The sequence below is a fragment of the Struthio camelus genome, chromosome 1 (genome assembly GCF_040807025.1).
Source record: "Struthio camelus isolate bStrCam1 chromosome 1, bStrCam1.hap1, whole genome shotgun sequence".
Lineage (NCBI taxonomy): Eukaryota > Metazoa > Chordata > Aves > Struthioniformes > Struthionidae > Struthio > Struthio camelus.
Window position 1 is genome coordinate 193,001,202 of NC_090942.1, and position 21,113 is coordinate 193,022,314.

Sequence of the window (21,113 nt, forward strand, 5' to 3'; positions counted from 1 at the left end):
CCCGGGCACAGGCTCCGCTGCCCGGTCAGGCGGCGAGAGGCGAAAAACTTGTTGCAGCCGGCGGCGCGGCCGGAGCGCGGCGGGAAGGGGGAGCGGCGCGGCCGGCCGTGCGGCTCCTCTCGCAGGTGCACCGAGGCTGCGGCTGCTGCTTCGCAGCTCCGGCGTGCGGGAGGGGAAGGGAAGGACGGCAGGCGAGGCGGCCGAAGGGTTAACGGGGATGCGGTCGCCGAGGAAAGTGTTGAGCCCTTTCCTTAGCTGCTCGTGAAGTTATAAGGCTCCTCCGCCATCCAAGAAATGAAACTGCACTTTTCTGGCCTAAGGCCAATGTTTCTGAACTGAATGTAAACAAAGAAAACTGCAAACACAAGAGGAGGGCCTTCCAGAGGAGCCGAGGCGAACGAGTGTGTTCCCAAACGGTGGTGGCCTCCCCGTGTGCCGAGCCTCCCTCCCCGTCCCTGCCCGCCGCCCGGTGCGCGTCCCCCGGCGTGCGCCGAGCTCAGCCCGTGCCGGGGCCGCCCGGGGACTGCCTGCCTGCGGCCGGCCCGAGCTGCCGGCGCACCGAGGGGCTTTCCGTGGGCCGCAGCGGCGCCGGGAGCGGGCTGCAGAAAGGACGTACTTGGAGCTCGGTTTTGGGAGGGCGAGTGCTCGCCCCCGCCGGCCGGCCGGCCGGTGCCCGGAGGCGGCGGCGGAGGCGCCGTGCCCCGGGCGGGCGGAGGCCGGGCCCCGGGCTTGCCCGAGCCTGCCGGCCGCTGCCGGCCTCCGGCCTCGGCGCTCCGAGGAGCTGCTGCTGCTGCGGCGAAACATTCGTGGGACTCCTGCTGCGCTGGCAGCCTTCTCGGTTTAGAAGGGGAAATCCTTTCTTGCTAGCACCAAGGCCGGCTGTGAGTTAGTGCGCGGTTAGGGAGGCACTGCCGGGAAGGAGGGAGGCTAAAGGTGTGCGGGACAGCGAAGCGAGTTGGGTGATCGCCCTGAAAATCTCTGTAACGGACATGCGGGCGCTGTGTGCCGCCGAACAGAAATACAGCGCTTGGACCGGGCGAGCTTTGCAATTTTTTCCCCTCTTTGCTTTCGCGAAACACTATGGGCGGATGATTTCCCCTTGTTAGTTATGCTTCGGGACAACGGATTCCTTTCCGATTATGCCTCTCCCGAAAAGTGGCCGAGTCCCTTTGACATCCGCCCCTCCGCCCCAGCCCAAGCACACGCTCAGCTCTCTGCAGAAAGGCGCTGGGGTCTGGGGAGCGGATCACAGGTGAAGGAACGGTTACCCAGAGCTCTGAATGAATAAAATAAAACCAGTTACTGCGGTTATTTTCCTGAATTGTCTCCCGATCCTGCCTTTTCCTCTTCTTTACGATTTTGTGCTTCGCAGCAAGATCTCCGTCCCACTTCGCTGCTGCTGAGGCAGAGCGCGATGCTTGCTTATCCCTGCTGAACTTTCCGTGGGGACTATGGCTATTCTTCTTCTTATCTGCTATAATAAAAAAAAAAAGAAAAGGAAAAAAATAACGAAAATTACCTAGTTCGAAGACGGACAGTGTTCAGTGTCACTCAAAAGACGGATCGTCTTTTATGTATAGTGTTAAAACCGTTGGTAAAAATGAAATCTCTTAATAGCCCCTTAACTGCTTGTATAAAGATCGACTCGTCCTGTGAATTAGTAAGTAGTGATAATAAAGAAGAGACCTATACTATAAACTGCGAATAAGCTTTCCTGGAAAGAGTTCAAAACTGAAGAGAGAGTAGGTAGGCAATTCACTTTCCTCTTTCCTGAAAATTTAGAAGAAAATGGGACGTGATGCACTGGCGCTTTTTTTTTTTTTTTTAAAAAAAAAAAGAACACTCCCCTGAGACAGCAGATTATTAAAAAGAAAAAGAAAAGAAAAAGTAGCGTGGTGATGGAAATTGGCAAAGGGAGATAAAAGCAAGAGGTTAAATGTGCGAGTACCAAAAAGCAGGCGTACAGACTCCAAACGCTATCTGGTTAGCCGCAGCGTAATTGCTCAGATGGGGGTTGAACTTCAGCGCAAGCCACGGCGTTTAGAAATGTTGCAACAGCACTTTAGAAGCCTCCGAAGAAAAGCTTAATTGTTCGTACTTAGGTAACTTAAGGAAACTCGTTATGACCTACATTGCTTTTCTGAGTCAGCAGCGAGCAGCCGTAGCCCGGGCGCTCGCCGCCCGGTGCGCTCCAGCCCCGCCGCGGGCGGCGGCGTGCGGGAGCCGCGCGGCTCCGGCCGCCGCTGGCCGCAGCCCCGCCGCTCGCCGGCCCCCCCGGCGCACACAGCAGCGCGGCTGCATCCGCCCGCTTTCACTTCTGAGGGCAAGAGTGAGAGCCTCTGCTTTTGCAGGCTTTCGGACAGGCAGAAGAGGCAGCGCGGGTTGCCTGCTTCGCTGTTATTTTACTAGCTGATTTGGGAGAGGGAAAGCTGATTTAAGCAGAGTAGAAGGGTGGTTTTTTTTTTCCTTTTTTTTCCTCCGGGTTTTTAAGAGGCCGGTGACAGAACCGTCCTTCATTTTCTGAAGGGACACCGATTGTTTACTGCACCGGATAGTAGATGCCTTATAGGGAAAAGTTACTACATGGTGCGTACTGTTTTCCTCTTAAGACAGATAAGGAAGGGCTGAAGTTCCTCTCAAAAAGTACTTGCTTCCCGAACAGCTTTCAGTATTCCTTCTGTAATATAATACAAACGTAGCAACGGTTATGTTCCAAGTGTCCATATTCTCAAGGCTTACGGTTTAATCCGGTTTGCAGCGAGCTCGGACAGTGACGCTGACCTTTTATTAAACGCACAGTCGGACATCAGGGGCAGAACAAGCATGTTTTAACATCTTGATTAAAGTAATCTGTACGCGATGTTACTGCACCATCCGAGTCAGACGAGTGACTAAGGAAATCAGCCGCTCAGCTTTCTTTTATATTCAAAATGACGAAAGAGTCTAGCTGAAATGACCTCAAAAACTCCGCCTTTTGGAAAGAAGTGCTTTCTGCCTCCCCCTTCCCCCCTGCTGCTCCCCCTCAGTTCTCAGTTATTATTTATCAACATGCCGTTGACACCAGCAGTCAGAGAGAAACGACAAATTTCAGCTCCAGATGCCTGGATTTTCCGGTCAGGCGTTTACCGTGTGTGCACACCGCTCCAAAGTGCTTTTTATTGATAACTTTTTGCAAACTTTTAGGACTTTATTGGCGAAGTAAAGCGACTTTCCAGATTCCAGAATGGGACAGAGAGATCGAATTCAGTTTACTTGCCTTTTTTGAAAAGTCCTTTCACAACCGTGATCGCGATTTGATTTGATACTGTTTACTACTAACTTTTAGCAGCTCTGTGTTTCCTGAAATGGTTATATTTCAGTCTCCCTTCTTACGAAACCAGCGAGCTTGTCACATAGCAATCGAAAGTAGCTCCATGTGTACCTAAGCAGCCAGAAGAATAGGAGAATGCCTGTTCTGACTTGGGGGATCGGGGAAGGGGTATCTGGGGGGGAAATGGCACCTTTCCAAGCACCGTTTCCCGGCGCATGCCTTACCTGACGGATGAGACTGTAGCCTGCTGCTGAGGGGGATATCCCCACTGTCTCATAATGGAGATAAGCCACACTGGCACATGCAGCTTCGGCTGTGTGCTGCGCAGCTTTGGCCAGCGATCACCAAATAAAGTAAATGGGTTCGCCCGCGCGATTTTCAAAGAAAGGAAAATTCCCCCGTGGTGTCACGGAAAGGTACGGGTGGCAACCACAGCTTCAATCCTCTCCTTTTTTCGCAACCTCCAAACGTCAAAGGCAGCTGAGAAGGTAATGTGGGGACGGTTTGCGCTTGGGGAAAAAAAAAAAAAAAAAGAGCAGATTTATTTAAAGAGGAGAAGAGCTTGAGGGAAGGAGTGAAAGGCAGCGGGAAGGGTCCTCGCTGCGCCGGTGCCAGCAAAGCCTGACACGGTGTCTCTCCGTTTCCAGCGAAATAGGAGAGACCCCAGGGTGCCACTCCGTTCCTCGGCGTTTTGCTTGCCAGGAGATGGGAGTTTTCCGGGAGCCCCGAGGTTTCCCTGGGAAACGCAGCCCCCTGGGGACTGCGAGGCGGGGACCCGGGCACGGCGGGGCATGGGGACCTGCCTCTGCTCCGCGCTGGAAAACCCTCGGGAGGGGCTGGAGAGCCCTGGAGGGGGGCGAGGGCGGGCACTCGAGCCCCCTGCGCTTCCCCAAATCGCTGCTCTGCTTTCCGTGCAGCAGAGCCCGCAGAATGGGCTCGAAAAGCGAGATTTTGGGAAACCTGTGGAGAAAAATGGACGTGATCTGCGCGTCAAGGGGAAGCTGAAGGATCAGCAGCCTCGGTTAACACGAGTCAGTCCTACCGAGGGTTTTTTTTTTTTTTTAATGATCTGGAAACTTTTTGTATATCTAGAGCTGCGTAATTTCGTAATTATTATTTCAGACATCGTTGTACCTATCCAGCATGTGCTATCAGGTTGTTAAAGACTGGATGATTTTTGCTCATGCAACTGAATCTCTGCAGGATTTAATTAACCTCGTGCGCCTGATCACTTTTTTTTCTTTTTCTTTTCCCTTTTTTTTTTTTTTTAATCTGAGCAAACTAACTATTTGAGCAGTCTGTGGTCAGCCCGGTACTATTCTGTACTGCAGGAATGAAAAGGTACGATACCATATATGAAAAATGATTAGAGCCTTTCAGGGTATTAGGGAGGTTAAATGGAAATCCCGGGACGGTAAGGGCACAACTCTGGTAGCTGTCCAGAAAGAAAATCGTTATTTTTAATTGAGTTGATTTCTTTTTTTCTAGTGTAGCTGGAAAGTGTCAGTCGTAGTCTTTGTTCTGTGTAAATTAGTGCTCGTCACGACTGACTGGAGGGAGGATATATACAGCAAATAATGACAACCCTTAGCGAAAGAAATACAATAACTTGGGTTTGGATAGCGGTTTCCCAGCGACGGCTTGTCTTTTTCTTTCTTTCTTTCTTTCTTTTTGTTTTGTTATTATTATTATTATTATTTCAGTTGCTTCAGATCCGTGGCCAAGAGCAGGGGTGTCGTTTGTGTAGTGCCTCCGGTGGCCCCGGAGCCGCGCGGGGCAGGGGACGGGGCAGCGCGGGCCCGGCTGCCCCCTTGTCGCCAGCTGCAAGGGCTGGTTGTCGCCCCGTTGCCTTCCTCAATCCGAACGCTTGGCTGACGGGGACAACCAAATCCGCCACCTCACTTTCCTGACAGGCTCATCCCCTCGATGTCGGCTTGCTGAACGTCCTGTTCTCGGACACCCTGTTGCTCGGAGATGTCCCCAAGCCCATAGTTTTGTGCCCCCGCCCCGATCCCCCTCCCGCCCCCCGGTGGCACCGGGGCTACCTGCGTGTTTCGTCCCTTGTCAAACTTGGCGTAGACTGGGGCGTCCGTTCCCCTGGCTCTTCAGGCAGGCTCAGCTCTGCAGACGACTGCCTTACGTTGCTGTCATGGCTTAATTAAATTAAGCGATTTTAAATTCCCTTGTTACAAATAACAAGTGCAAATGCTCGGGATTTTGGGAGTTTGCTGATACTTTCATTTCTCCCGGCACATAAAGAGTTATTCAGCACATAAAAAGAAGCGAAGAATTACCTCCTTTTAGCAGAAAGTCAAACGGTACAGTTAAGCAAAAAAAGTTCAGAGGGTCAGAAAAGGCTGGACTATCACTATAAAAAAACAACAACTGTTTTCTGAAGTATAGCCGGCTTTTGAACTTGTCGTAGGTGCTTTCTTCTTCTCGGTTACGTACTGGTACAGGGGAGATACCGAGCATTGGGCGGTGAGGCAGGAGTGCTCATCAGGGGCCCGATTCTGTTCCCAGGGAAGTTAACGGTGACATTGTAGCAGGATCCGGTGCGAAAGAGGGATCCGGGCAGTGAAGCCTTTTTTTTTTTTTGCAATGAGCTTCATCGGGCGAAGCAGAGTCGAGAGCTGTTCGCAGTTATGTGTCTGCAGATCTGCTTCCCGGGCTGGTTTTGGCTTCCGGGAAAAGGAGTAGTTACTGTAAAATACTAAAATTTCTTCGATAGAAACTTTCTGATGTATCGGGCATTTCTATACAGACCGAAATGATAGTGACACCAACGCGAAAAGTAATTTCTGACTCCTTGAAAAGCAAGAATAACTTTCAGGATCTCGTCGATAATTGCAATCATTTTCGTCCCGCTCCACTGGAACCAAAACGTATGGGTTTGGGGGTGGGGGGGGTCTTTCAGACTTTCACTTTTGATCATTCTTCGAGAGCCGCCGGCGAGTTGTCAGTTAACTACCGCCTTTCCCGCGCTTAACCGATGTCGCGGAGCTGCCGCCCGCAGCGGCGGGAGCCGGGGCTCCGCGGAGCGCCCTGCCCGGCGGGCTGAGCCCCGCGGCGCGGGGCGGGCGGGCGCCGCGGCCGCGCCGCCGGCCCTCCCAGCCGCCGCCTTTCCCCGGACCTGTGTATTCGTTTGGCTTTTGCTACCTTCATCTTCCCCCGGCTGCTGCTGCGTGAAGGGAGCAGCGGTCGGGCAAGGGGCTCCGAGAGCCCGCAGTTGCCACCGCCGCCTCGGCCACGTGCGCTGCGCTCCTTCTCGGCCAGCCCAGCGCCCAGCTGGGATTAGCAGCTTTGCAGAGTTGCACCTACTTTCAAGTAATTAGTGCTGCTTAGTTTTTGATTTTTTTTTTTTTGCACAAGCCTCTTATCTTTTCCTCGCAGACGCTCGAACCAGTGAAACCAGTGGGCGTGCAGGCAGCTGCGGCAGCTCGGAAATCTCCCTTTTCTCCCCCTCTCCTCCAAACGCTGCAGTTAAAATGCTGGTGTGTTCTGGTGATTCGTCTCCAGCTGCTGCTGTTGGTCAGTATTTACCACGAAACAGTCATTTATCTTCCGGATTCAGCTTCTTCTGGGAGGGAAATGCAAAAAGAAATTTGTGTTCGGCCATTTTCTGCAAACTTGACACCCCCGAGCTGCAGATTTGTCTGTGCTCCGCTTTCCTGGGGGAGCGGAAACATAGTTGGAGTTTCCCGTTAAATGGTAACACTGCAAACAGTGTATCTGAGCTGCAAAATAACTTGTAGGTCACCTTCGGCAGAGCCCCGCTGCCTTTCTCCTTAGCAGAGAAGACAAATCGTTTGTGCCTCTGTGGCAGTGGCCAGAGCTGTCCTGGGGAGCGATTAACCCGTGCGGGGGCGCTTGGACAGTCACTGCCAGCCGCTGCGCTCACCGAGCCCCGGTGCTTTGGGTCGGCGTGGCGGGTGCGCGGCGGCGGACGCGCCGGAGCGAGAGCGCTACCCGCAGAGGAGCTGGGACAGTCTGGGACGGTGCTGCAACCGTGCTGGGACAGTGGGACAGTGCTGGAGCAGTGCTGGGGCAGTCTGGGACTGTGCTGAGATAGTTTGGGGCAGTGCTGAAACAGTTTGCGACAGATCGAGACAATCTTGGACTGTGCTGGGACAGTGCTGGGACAGTGTTGGGATAGTCTGGGACAGTGCTGGAGCAGTGCTGGGGTAGTCTGGGACAGTGCTGGGATAGTCTGGGACAGTGCTGGAGCAGTGCTGAGACAGTCTGGGAGAGGCTGGGACAGTGCTGGGACCGTGCTGGGACAGTAGGACAGTGCTGGAACAGTCTGGGACGGTTTGGGACAGTGTTGGGGCACTCTGGGACCATGCTGAGACAGTTTGGGACAGTCCGAGACTGTGCTGGGATAGTTTGGGACAGTGCTGGAACAGTCTGGGACAGATCGAGGCAATCTTGGACTGTGCTGGGACAATGCTGGGACTGTGCTGGGACATCTGGGACAGTGTTGGGACAGTCTGTGACAGTGCTGGGATAGCCTGGGACAGTGCTGGAGCAGTGCTGGGACAGTCTGGGACGGTGTTGGGACAGTGCTGGAACAGTCTGGGATAGTCTGGGGCAGTCGGTAACAGTGCTGGGACGGTTTGGCACTGTGCTGGGACAGTTTGGGACCGTCTGGGACTGTGCTGGGGCAGTCTGGGACAGTGCTGGGACAGTTTGGGAGAGGGCAGCGGGCGCGGAGGAGGCAGCGGCCGGGCCAGGTCGGGGACGGCAGGGAGGGACCCGCCTGCGGCCCCGCGCCCGCGGTGGGCGACAGCGACGGCGGGGGGAGGCGGCCCCGGAGCCGCTGAGCCCCAGCCCGGCCCCCCTCTCCCCCAAGAGGCGGCCGAGGCGCCTCGGGAGGGGGGGGTTGGGGGGCTGAGGGGAGGTGGGAGCTCTCCCCTGCCCGCCCCGCTGCCGGGTTTGCAGTGCCAGCCAGAGCTCTCTAGGGGAAACCTGACTTTTTAGGAGCGGCTTCATTTGGGGGGGGGTGTCCGAAGCGGCCGCCGGTGTTTTGCCAGCAGCCGTGCTGGGCCGGGCCTGCGGCGCCGGCGGGTGCCGCTGGCCGCGCCGCTGCCCCGCTCGGCGCTCCGCGGCCGGCTCCTCCGGAGAAACCTCGGGCAGGCTGCTCGCCGCCGCCGCCGCCGCGGGCAGGGCTACGAGCCCCGCGGAGCCGCCGGGGGCGACTGCCGGGCAGCGCCCCGCGGCCGCCAGGCCCGGCCCGGGAGCCCCGGGAGAGGGGCGGCCCCGCCGGGGCTTCCCCGCAGCTCTGCGCCCGGGGCGGGCTTCGGGGCCCGTCCGCCGCCCGGAGAGCCGCCGTCGCTCTCTCGCGTTACGCACAAGGCCAGTGCTACGGTGGTGTCGCGCCGCGGTGTTTGAGAAACGCCCGGAGCTCTTCAGTCTAAAAAAAAAAAAAAAAAAAATCAATATTTTGCCTAGAGCTCGAAGATACAGTTGATAACATCAGCCCTTTCTGTCCCCTCTCCCCCCCCCCCCCCGCAGCGGTGCTGAATACACCTTTTGGTTTCCTCCCTTGTTTTTTTTTTAACCCCTCCCTCTGCTCTAAAACAGCAAACCGCCGTCCCCGCAGCCCTTGGCTCCAGCGCACCTTCGTCCCCCTCGCCTCGGCACTGCGGGCCGAGACCCCTGAGCCCGCCAGGCCCTGGGACCGGAGCAGAGGCTGAGACCCCTGAGCCCACCGTGCCCTGGGACCCCTGAGCCCACCGTGCCCTGGGACTGGAGAAGAGGCTCGGACCCTTGAGCCCGCTGTGGCCCGGGACCGGACACGGCTCTGCGAGGCCCAGGTGCGGCACACCACACCACCACTTTCCTTTGCAGGTCAGGGGAAACCTGAAACATTGGTCCTAATAGATCTCATTCTGCTATTCCATTTGTTGTGGTAGAAGTGGGTCCTTGTAATCTGAAAACTAAAGGACAAAGATAAACATAAAAACTACCATGAACTTTTTTTTTTGGATAACATTTATGTCAAATTTGCATTTCAGCTGTGGCACTTCAGAGCTCTCACATGAGCTGCAAGCTGCTGGAGTTCTTTGTGCATTATTTGGAGCGTGCAAGCGTGGGACAGCACTTCCCGGAGAAAGAGCAAACTTCTTATATAGCGTTATATTACCCATATCAGTATTCAGCTATTTAAATTGAAAATAAATTGCACTCAGAAATGCCAGCAGCTCTTAACAAAAGTTTTCTTGATTACTTCTGCTTAGAGATATTAAATGTAATTTACTCCTGGCCATATCCATTTAGTGGAGCAAATTCATTAAGATGTGTATTTCCTACAATCCCATAGGACAACTTTAATTGCCAGTGAAATTTTATTTAACTTGGCAAAGTACCATTGGGGATTTGACTCATCAGATGTAAATTAAGAGTAAACACAGAAAAAAAAATGTCTCTGCATGCATCTGAATTAATATTTCCTCAGTTTAATAGACTAATTAGTATTACTTTTCTGCCAAAATTAATTAGTGCTCTAGGGGGAATTCAGGGAAGAGTAACCAAAATGATTAGTGTACTAAAGGGCGCATGTATGGAGAAACTTTATTAAATATCTGTGATATACGTATTTGTGGCTAGAAATGCAAGTAGTTTGGGTGACAAAGAGTGTGTATTTGTGGCTGAGCTGATTTGTGATGTGCAGGTGTAATAGTATTAGTCCTGATGAAGTGCTTACTCATAATAGCGATGCTCAGTACTTAAGAGCGATACTAGGTTGCAGCCTAGAGTCTGTATTAATTCTGAGTTGTTGCTTCGGTGCGTGCAAAGTAGAGAGAAAGAGATTTCAGCAGCTTCGTGTGCCTGGCCTTTTGTATCAGCTAGTTCTACATGACTTAATGTGCAAATATGTTTTTATCACTCCCCTGGGATTCCAGACTTCTCTCATGTATCCCACAGGGAACTGAGGCCCTTGATTTGGGGTTTTATATCCTACCTTAGGGGCTAGGTCCCTAAAGTCTATATACGGAAGCATCAAACTTGTAGGTCCTGTGTTAGTTATGTCCTTTCTCCTTACAGTGCGGTTATTCTTCCCCCATAAAGAATCAAATGGGTGTAAGGGAAAACATCTGGAAGAAAAGAGCGTGTGCTCAGGATCAGCGTTTATTCAGTTTGATGTGTGTGTGTGTGTGTGTGTGTGTATGTTTTACTTTTTATCAGCTGTTACACACTGTTCTTCTTGCCTACTTGACTTATAAGCTTATTTGGGCAAAGTCATTTTCTGGGAGTCCAGAAACCGTGTAACACTACAGCAATTCTATGTATTAATGTATAAGGATTATGGACGGCTGCAGCATGTTTATAAAATGCATTAGTCCTGTCGTAGCCATGATGGCCTAAGGATATAAGCAAGACAGATAACATTTATGAAAAGTCATATGAAAAGAAAGAGTCTTGTTAGTTGTTAAAAGTTATTAAGAGAATGCCAGTATGAAAGGGTATTCAGCAAGTTTTTAATTACTCATCAGAAAGCAGTGATTTCATTCTAGTAAATACAGCCTGCCTGTTATTACAGCTCAAGTGAGTGGCTGCACTCCGTGTGACACCACAAAAGCTGTTACTAAGTTAACAAAAGCAGCATATCTTTGTATAGTTTTATCCTTGCTTTCTATATGTGATATATAATTATATGTAGTAGTATACATCCGCTGTTTCTGATACAGATTTCAGGGAACAGACCAACGACACCCGATACACTGCACAGAAGTATGTTTAGTGCAGAAACTTCAGCCAAGTTTACCACATGAAACTTCCCTCCATACAAAGAGCATCTTGAATTATTTGGTGTTTGGGTAGCTCAGATGGGACCATAGGCGTGGATCCTCAAATGTCATCTTGGATCCTTGGGCATGTGACTCCCATTTCATCATTTCTCTTTGGTTAGCCCGAGATGGGTATCCAAATACCTGTAGATTTTGGGACTTGCTTTTTTCTTAGGCGTTATCTCAGAGATCTTCCATTGCAAATGTACATCTACTAGAACATGCCCGTGGGCAAGAATATCCTGCTTCTAAGGGAAGGGAAGTTGAAGGGATAATGATAAGGAAGGGATTTCAGCTGTCATGGTCTACAAGTATTAGTGTTTTGCACTGGCCTATTAGAGAAATGAGTTCCATTTTTGGACTGACAAGAAGTGGGAGTGTTGTAGAAATAAATCTTTTAGCTTCTAAGAGCAGGTGAGAAGCACCAGTCTTTTAAAAAGGTACTTACACCTTCCAGGGTTAATCCCATACAGCTTTCTTCAGTTGGAAGGAAAAAAAAAATCTCTCCTGAAAAGCGGTGGAAAAAAGTGTGTGAAAGGGCTAGAGTGGAAGGTTATAGCAAGGATTGAGAAGAGGGAGGCATGCGCCTGAGACATCTGGGATCGTATATAAGCCAATATATAACTGGGCAACTTACATGATGTTCTCAAAACTTATCCTGTAAGTAGTAGAGGGGATTTTGATATTCTTATGATTATGGGTAAGTGGAAGTTTTGCGCTTGGCTTTAGTGGAAACTAGTTTTGGTGTGCTCCAGTGGAAGTGGTGGCTTTAGTGGAAACTAGAGTTGTTCGCTAATGCAATATCACTCAGAATGCAATATCACTTGAAAGCAGTTATTATGGCTCTGCAATAATTCTGATAACTGACTTTTCATTGCTGCCATAATTAAAATAATTTAAAAAAATATTTATTAATTTATTTCTAAATTTTGATTGCTACTACAGGGGCACATAGAGTGTATAATATATGTGTAATTGGCTGGCCTCTCTCAACATCCCGGGAAAATCAGCTAGATGCCAAACCCGTACCAAGTTTGAGTGAAGAGATGGGCCTTGTTCACTCTCCCAAAGCTCAAACGGTTTTGAGTCAAACATGGGCCTCCTGTAAGGTAGGAAACAATCTGCATAGGGGCCTCCCCATAAGAAAAAAATTGCTCCCAGAAGCACTGAGGAATTATTATCCATAGCACTCTCTGAATTTCTGCTTTGTAGTGCAGAAAGCAGTTACATGAACATAGTTAAAAAGATATAGCTTATTGATATCCCATGGGTATACATGCTGTTCATGTTGACTGCCTGAAGAAACGACACAAGGCTAATTAGCTGAAATGTATTCTTTAACAGCAGTAGCTCTGCATATTTTCCTGCTGGCATTGCTGTACTCAGAGCTTTCCAGTACGCATATATGCACTTGCTATGTTGCTACAAAAATTGAATAGTAGGAAAGTTTGGTAGGCTTATGCAGTTCCTGATTGTCTCTACTCCATGCTTTGAAGCTGGAGCCTTAAAACTCCAAGGAAGGAAAATAGACCCATCATGTGAAACCCCCCTGAAGTTAGTACTTGATATTTTAACTTGCCTTTGCAAGGCAGCTGCTGCATTTGCACGTGTGGGAATCTGGTGAGCCATACAGTCTTAGGCTGAGGATTTCTATTCACTAGGGATTAGCTGAACTGTTTTCCTAAATCAGTCACCAGATCTGGATTCCAAATTAACAAAGTGATGCTGAGCAATACTGTAGACTCTAGGTAGCAGCTTTGCAAGTTTATTCAATGAAAGCATTATAAAAGCAGGCTGTCTAACTGCCTTCGCTTTAGTGCAGTGAACTCTGAGAACTAGCAGACTTTGTGAATTTATAGCAAGTATCAAAGCTCAGATGCATTCAACTCCAAGGATGCAGAATGAGAAATGCTGTTCTTTGTACAATTGTTCCAAAGTACAACAAAAAATTTAGAAGATGCAGAATGACTGTATCCTAGAAAATAGTGTTGGAAGAGATCTCAGAGGTCATCGAACCTCTCCCTATGCCCCAAAGACCTACCTGCTATTCCGTTGTCTTTCTTGACAGATGTTTGCCTAACATATTCCTAAAGACATCCAAGAATGGAGATTTCACAGCATCCCTGTGCAGACTATTCCAGTGTTTAACTGTCCTTCACGTCAGAAGGCTTTTCCTGGCATGTTTTCCTTAATCATCTCTAGACTAAACCATGCAAGTTCTTTTGTTTTTTCTCCATCGGGGTCATATTTTCTGGACCTCTGATCATTCTCATCTCTCTTTTCTGAACTCTATCCAATCTTTCTTGCGTTGTGTCACAGACTAGACAGTTTTCCAGCTAAGACCTTACCACTGCTGAAGGAGGAGACAAGTCAAGTCTCCTAAAGGCTGTCTTCCTTTTTATATATCCCAGTACAAGATTTGCCTTTTTTTGCAGCAGCACAGTTGATTGTATTCTGGCTGTGCTCCCTTAGCCGCTTTTCTACACGGCTGTTGTATTATCAGTTCCTGCGCATCCTGTATTTGTGTGGCGTGTAAGTGCAGAACTTTGCATACCTCCCTATTGAATTGCCACCTGTTTTTTAACATTATTTCTCCAATTTGTAAAAATAATTTGAATTTCAGTCTTATCTTCCAGGGAGCTAACAATCTCTATTAGCTTGGGATTGTCTGCAATGATGAATAAGCATATTCTGTCTTCCATCATTTAGGTTGTTAGTGGAAGTATTGAAAAGCCCCCAAACTCAGCACAGACTCCTGAGGAATCCTACTCTATACATCTTTCCAATAATTAACTATTGATAAATGCTTTAGTGACTTTCTGGCCAGTTTGTGCTCTTCCTATTTCTCTAAATCATGTTTGTCTGTCATGGCTAGAAGAATAACATGTGTCAGTGTCAAAAATGGACAAGATATGATACCTTCCAGTTTGCCTGTCTGTTACCCTGTTGCAGAAAGAAACCTTATTAATATATAACGATCTAATTTTATTCAAAAAAGACTACATACACATAATTTAAGCCTTTATAAGGCCTGGAGCAGCAGTTCCCAAACTATGCTTTAAATGGAGGCACCAGCCTAACTGAAATCAAATCGGAGAAGTGGGGCTCCCAAGCTGAAGTGCATCTGGCAAGGTCACAAGCTGGGTAGTAGGGTTGCTAGAGCCATCCTATGTTAGGCACTACCCTAGCGTCTTTTCCATCTGTCTTTTCTACCGATGAGTACGGTGTCTTAAAACAGTAGTGTCTGAGTCAAGTGATACTCAGATACTAATTTTAGCAAAAGCAAAAGAAAATGGTTGTATCTTTGGAGCACACCAAAAGAAAAAATGAACCATTAACATATGACTTTCATTCAGATATGTAATGAAAATGTTCCGCGTGGGGACTCGGAAAATACAACATGCATCCGGAGATGTGAACCATACAGTCATTAGCTTGATCATCCTTCGTTGGGCATGCCAAAATGAAACAAATATCAGGCTAATGGAAAACCCGATATGCATTCACATGTTAGAGGTGTAGAGTGTACACTCTGTGTCACATCATGCTCCTTTATAGTCACAGGGGAGAAATAGGTGCTTCGAGGGTATGATTCATCTAACTATTTTGGAGAGGAACTGCATGCAGAAATGCCCGTTTGTAAAGAGCCTGATCTGACAGGTCAGATGTAGACATGTATTTTAGATATCTAAAGTTAAGTTATACAGATTTTCTTTTGGTGTCAGGTGCATTACAAACCACTTTCAGTCTCCATTAATTGTTATGGAAAGAGAGGCAAAAGCTCCCCGTTTGGAATGCCCTGTTTCAATTTTAGGAAAGGTTGATATCAAAAAGGCACCATTTAAATGTACAGTATCCAAATGTATCCCGTAATAACCCCATATACAATTATGAGCTTCTCTTCTACTGGCTATGTCACTTCTCTTATAACTACCGTCATTCCTCTTGTTGCCTGATTAAGAATTGCAGCTTTAGATCCTCTCCCAGCCCTGAAAACACCTTGGGAAAAGAGAGGGCGTTATGGCTTACACTAAGAAATACCCAGTAAGAAACTACTGCTCTCAGAGTTCTTGGCATCAAACACTCATCCCCGTGAAAGAGGGAAGTTAATCTCAGTTCATTTGTAATGCCGACTGACTAAACAGTATTAAACACCTGTGCAGATACTCAGAGTTTAAATCCAATATCATTTACTTTACTTAGTTAATCCAGGTTAATTTTCATGAAGCACCTTGTGTAGACAAATCCTGAGCATGTCATTAACGTGATAACAGAGTGAAGGGACAGAGCTAGTCTGTGCTACGTCTGTAGATCCGGATGGTGAGTGTCACTGATGGAGGTCTCGGAGATAGTGCCCTGGAGCCGCTGGCTTCTGCTTTACTATGTGAGGGGCTGCAGAAGCCAAAGATGGCATGAGAATTTTATTGTAATCAGACAGGTCTGATGACTTCGTTCAGTTATAAGGTCACAAATATTATTAAATCCTGGCAACACGCGTGGCTACTTTTTCAGGCTCAGCTTCTAAAAGCCCAACATTGTAAACAACAGTTTTGAAGAGGATTTTCCCAGGGCACATAAAGAGCAGTTTTATGTATCCAATTCTAGTGGTTGCAGAGCATGAGATACACTGTTTATACTAGACTTTTTCTGCAGAACTCTATGATACAGTTTAGCAGCTCTGTCCTGAAATTGAATTGGAGTGGAATTTATTTTCAAAAACTGAGTAAAAACTCCTAAGAACTAGATAACAGAAGTGCTAACATGATAATTAGTTGCAGAAAGGAGGAAACATAGGCAGGTGAAGCTCTCAAACATTTAGAAGAACACTTGACTTCAAAATGTTAATTGTCATGTCTCTCAAACATTATTTTGCTAGAAGGATCCGTAATATTGCCATAGGACCGCACAGAAGTAGTAGGTGCATGCCTGGGCCATCTAGAACAAATTGCAAGCTATTTTTTGTACACTGAGCACAAGATCAGCTAAATATAATGCCAGAAAATTGACTTAATTCGGTGCTAATGATTGGCAGGGTTTCTAAGAAGGTACTTAGTCTTAACAGTTATGTTAGAAGGTTAAGAAGTTGCAGTTTTCACAGTGATCCCCCAACCCATCTGTTCTGAAAAGGCCAAAGAGTAAAATCATGCTTTTAGGGCTGTGTTAATACCATTCTGCAGGGAAGTCACTAAAGAAATTGAAAGTGATCTGTACATTTGATAGACAAATGATACTGTTGCATTCTTTCACCTTTGGAAGTTTTTTTTTTGGTACCTTTGTGCCAGAGACTGTACAGGCAACTAAAAAGATACAAAAATACAGAAATAGTGCATGAAACTGTACACACAGTTTTGTACTACTATTTGCTATGTAATATGAACATACTTATTATGCTGAGTAATTGCTACGGCTATAAATGCAAGTCTGATTTTTATGCATTAGAATGACAAAATTGCTCAGTTTATATGCACAGATTCAACAATAAAGTAAACTTGTAGCTATATACACATTTTTTAATTTGCAAGTGGGCATTATTTTTAGAATGAGTCCCTTAAAAACAAATTTTGCCTGTCTTAAGAGCAGGTAAAATATTACTGGCTAACGTCATTTGAAGAGGAATGAGATAAGTCAAGGTGTTCTGACTCTGGCTATACCACACAGTTGTAGACTAAGCCAAACTGTATTTTAGCTTGCATATCCCTAGGATGGGTGTTATCACAGAAGTATAAATGCAGGAGACCTGAGAGTTTCTACTTCTTTCCTCTGACCAAGGGAGGATTAAATATACCCTGTGTTCTCCCTGACAGAAATTTAACTAACCTGTTTTCCAAGATCTCCAGGAATGGAGATTCAAAGGTGATACTCCAGTGCTTAATCATTAAAAAAAAAAGCAACTTTCCTTTTTGAAATATATAAGTTACATGTGCAAGCCTGATCTGTGACCTGAAACTCCTTTGCTGCAAGTTAAGCCCAGGTGCTACCTCTGTTGTCTCTTGACTTAAAAAGGCTTGAGATCAGCTTATTTTTACTTCACCCTCCAGCCATTCTTGCAACTTTACTTTTATTTCACATCTTTCCTGATGTGCGGTGCCTAAAACTGGATGCAATGTAACCAGTGCCAAACAGGATGGAAAGATTACTTCATATGTCTTATAGGCTATACTTCCAGTCATACATCCTAGTATTATGAGTGCTTTTTCATAACAACATGACACTGTTGATAGCTTATGGTCAGCTATAATCCTAGGGTATTTTTTTTAAGAACTGCTACTTAGCCTGTCATCCCTCATCTTCTATCTGCTGCCTAAGTGTAGAGCTTTATTCTTGTCTCAGTAGAATTGCCTCCTGTTTTTTCAGACTGTTTCTCCTTCTTATTAAGATCACTTATTTCATTACTACACTGATCTGGAATATTGTCCTTTCTGCCAATGAAAGTTGTGAAGCCTGGGATGGATTTCTGATGTTTATCTTCCAGGTAAATTTTGGTGTGCACATGGGAGCTAGGTGTCTAAGGGCTGATGAAGTCAAAGGAGGGCTAGTCAATATAGTCAATGGAGCTCAGACAATTCATATCACTCTTAGGTAGATGTCTACATATGGTCAGCTGAACAGATCATTTGTTCTACCCTTCATCGTTACTTAAAATTAATTCAATATAAACATTTTAAAGCAGGTCCTTAGGCCTGCTCTAGCTTGGAAGACAATATGAAGCAGTGTAAGAAGAGCTCCCTGAGAAAGACAGAGCAATTTTATAGCTTGTGCTGTAGGAACTGGAAGTAGTAGCCTCAGTTATGCCTTCCTCTCTTATCTTTTTGTTCACATGGAACAGCTCTGCCTCTCCTCATTTTTCCTCATGAAACTATTGTAGAGGTATCTTGTTACAAGACAAGATAAAAAGTTTATTATTTTTCTTTGCATCTGTTAACACACAGAGTGTGTGTTTTCTTTGCACAGGACTCCATCTAAGGGTAACAAGCAGCCCCAAATTGCATAGAGCTCCTCCTGATGGTTCCTTGGCAAAGAACTAGACCAGCCCTGGTGTTTACTTATTAGGGATATTAGGGATAGCTTGTTACTACTGTACTTCATAGCTGCTATATTTTTTGTTATGGTAAGGGTTTCTCTGAGTTTGCTGGCAAGGTAATATATATGCAATTTCTTTTACAAGTCAGCTTCATAACAGACTGAAATTCCCATGCTTTAAGCTGTATCTTAAGGAAGGATGACATGATGAACGTAATCAATGTTTTACTCTTGAGAAAAGTTGCCATTTTCCTTTCAGATGTGCAGTCTGTCATTCATTATCAATGTCTGGAAAAGACCTGGAAGTCAAAATTGTTGGTCTTTATAATTTGGAAGACTGTGAGGTAGTATCACCTCATAGGTGATTCTGTGTCATAAGGCATCAGTATCTTCCAAAATACAGATAGCTAGGGTGGGATTCAGCTTATCTAAATGCAGATGTTTGCAATGTGGATATTTGCATCTATCTGAGCATGTCACCTTAGGAAACCTCTGTAGTCAATGGAGAGGAGCAGATTATTCTGGGGAAATATTCATCTGACCTGTTTTTCACATTGGCTTTATGATAAGAAGAATCACGTGTTAAAAGTACCTGTTTCTCTCCAGTGACTAAGTGATTTCCACCTGTAGTGTCCCATTGATGAACGAGGTGTTGCTGGGGGGGGGGAGGGGGCAGAAAGAGGCCACCCACTGTCATCAGCTGCACCAAAGACCACTGTTTCCAGAATACCAGCATTGCAACAGCAGTCAGCTATTGTTGAAACCCACAGAAGAAGGGAGGACAGTTCTTAGCTTTTCGGTCCCCTCCACTGATACCAAACAAGAAAAGGCCACAAAACACTGAGGTGGACAGAGTCAGTGCCTTCAAGGTAATACTGCAACAGACAGTGGAGGTTGAACTTTCAGAAGCAAAAGCATCCCTTATTTTGGTTCTGGTGTTGATGTTCTTAGATGAGATCTCTGGACAGGATTTACTCTAGCAGTGCAGAAAATCATACTTATAGGGAGAAAGCCCCTTCCTTGGCTTCCATTTGGCTACATGAAGTATTTTTAATCATAGGTTGCAATGAAGAACTGCAGTCCAGGCAATCCTTCTGGTCTCTTTGTTGTCAGGAAAAAACGATCTATCAAAGTCAATTCAGTGGGAATTCCAGTCAAACACGTATGAGTGCTGATTCTTTGTTATTTTCTCATTATGTGGTTCTTAGCTTTCTAAAGGGCTTGACATACATTCTCTACCAACAAGAAAAAAAATCCTTCTTCATGAGATTTAAGCATGTTACTTTTATCTTTAATGGAGCCGTGTTGGAGCTGCTGTCGTCATGTTTACTAAATCATCTATCAATGAAATCCACATTTTTAGTAGCCATTACGTCAGGATAAATAAAGTCATAGCTTTTATGTCTAACCCTCCATATTATTTTCAGGTGGATAGGGTAACACTGAGGCCACATCTTAAATTTATTCTCAAGGTGATTTCAGATTTCTTACTAATCAATATATCCACTTACCAATATTTTGTCCCAGGACCAGGTTTACTGGTAGGAGGATCAAAATGTTGATCCTTCTGGAATGCTGAAAGACCATTAATGTATTACCTATGCTAGACAAAGCTCTTCTGCAAATCTCTGATGCTCTGTGGCCTCAAACAACTTTTGCTGTATATGAACAAATCTAAAAAGACGTAGTATCATCTTCAAGCTCATTCAGAATGAGTTAGCAAATTGCTTTAGAGCCTCATTTGGTGATACCAGATTAGATCCACCAAATCATACCAAGATATATGCAACTACAGCACAAACTATCTCCACAGCGTGCCCTGGCAGAAGTCTAGTATCTAAGAAGCCATGCGATCACTGATCCTCATACTTACAAAACAGTACTCATTGGTGGTAGCACAAAGGTTTAACACTGCAGAAAGACACTGTTTCTTCACTCTTCATTCCAATGAATTACCGATATTGGACTGAAGTCCTAATTAAACACCAGTAAGGAGTTTCACAGGTGCAAGAACTTGAAGAAAGAAGAGTGGTTACCTTTGTAACTGTAATTCCTTGTTATGTTCTTTGTCTGTAGCTCCCACAGTTAGCCCCTCTGCTCCACAGGCACAAGTCTTGTCATCTGGACTGAAAGTGGCTGAAGAACTGGATGGTGATCTGTTTACACACTTGTGAGAGGAAAAGCAGAGATGAGCAGGATATGTAAGCAACTTGTTATGGACAAATCTATTAAAACCATTTAAATTCTTATGCAAAAGATATATATACATTTAGAGTGGATTATACCTGCATAGAACATCCTGAGGAACCATAGTTATATGATTAATAACTCTCTTTATTGTTCTTTGTAAAACACTTCACATGAAAGACGCTGCTATATCTTTGCCAGATATTCTCATTGTTATTATTACTATTAGCAGCCAAGAATATATGGTTGCCAGTACTATTATTAAGAGTCATGATTTTTTTCATAGGAATTAGACCTCATTAGAAATCAGAAGCAGGATTTATTTTGTGCACTGCTGAGCTGTCTATATTAAACCCATTGATCTATAGCAAGGCTACATGCCAATCCACACAAGTCCTTCAGAGTTGTTGTTTTGAACCTGTATCAATGAACAGTTTATTCCAAAGCCTTTCAAATGTATATATGTATATATTTTATATACATATATATATAATATATAGTATATATGTAGTGACAAAGCAGGTAGTTTAATACATTTTATGGGTCCAGCCTGGAGTCCTGGATGCATGAACTTCTGTGTGGTCAAGGAGGCTTGCATATTTTTGAACTCTAAGTTGGTCTAATAAAAGATATCAGACTACAGTGCTTGCTTTGTCAGCCCTGTTTTGCTGGTTCAAAATGACTTGCAAGATTAATTTTCAATTTTTAACATAAAAACCAAGAAAAAGAAGTGTTTACTTACTGCAAGGAGTTGATTCCGTGTTAACGACCCTGAAGGAGGCTTGTACACAAGGTACAGATTGTTG

General features: G+C 46.2%; 1 long non-coding RNA gene across 1 annotated transcript; it reads right to left on the reverse strand.

Moving 5' to 3' along the window:
• Positions 1 to 1,277: 1,277 nt before the first annotated feature.
• On the reverse strand, positions 1,278 to 4,251 carry LOC138065584 (uncharacterized). The gene is made up of 3 exons (XR_011138630.1): positions 4,114 to 4,251; positions 3,535 to 3,819; positions 1,278 to 1,474 (listed from the first exon to the last, which is right to left on the reverse strand). It is a non-coding gene; the product is annotated as an uncharacterized lncRNA (long non-coding RNA).
• Positions 4,252 to 21,113: the final 16,862 nt, after the last annotated feature.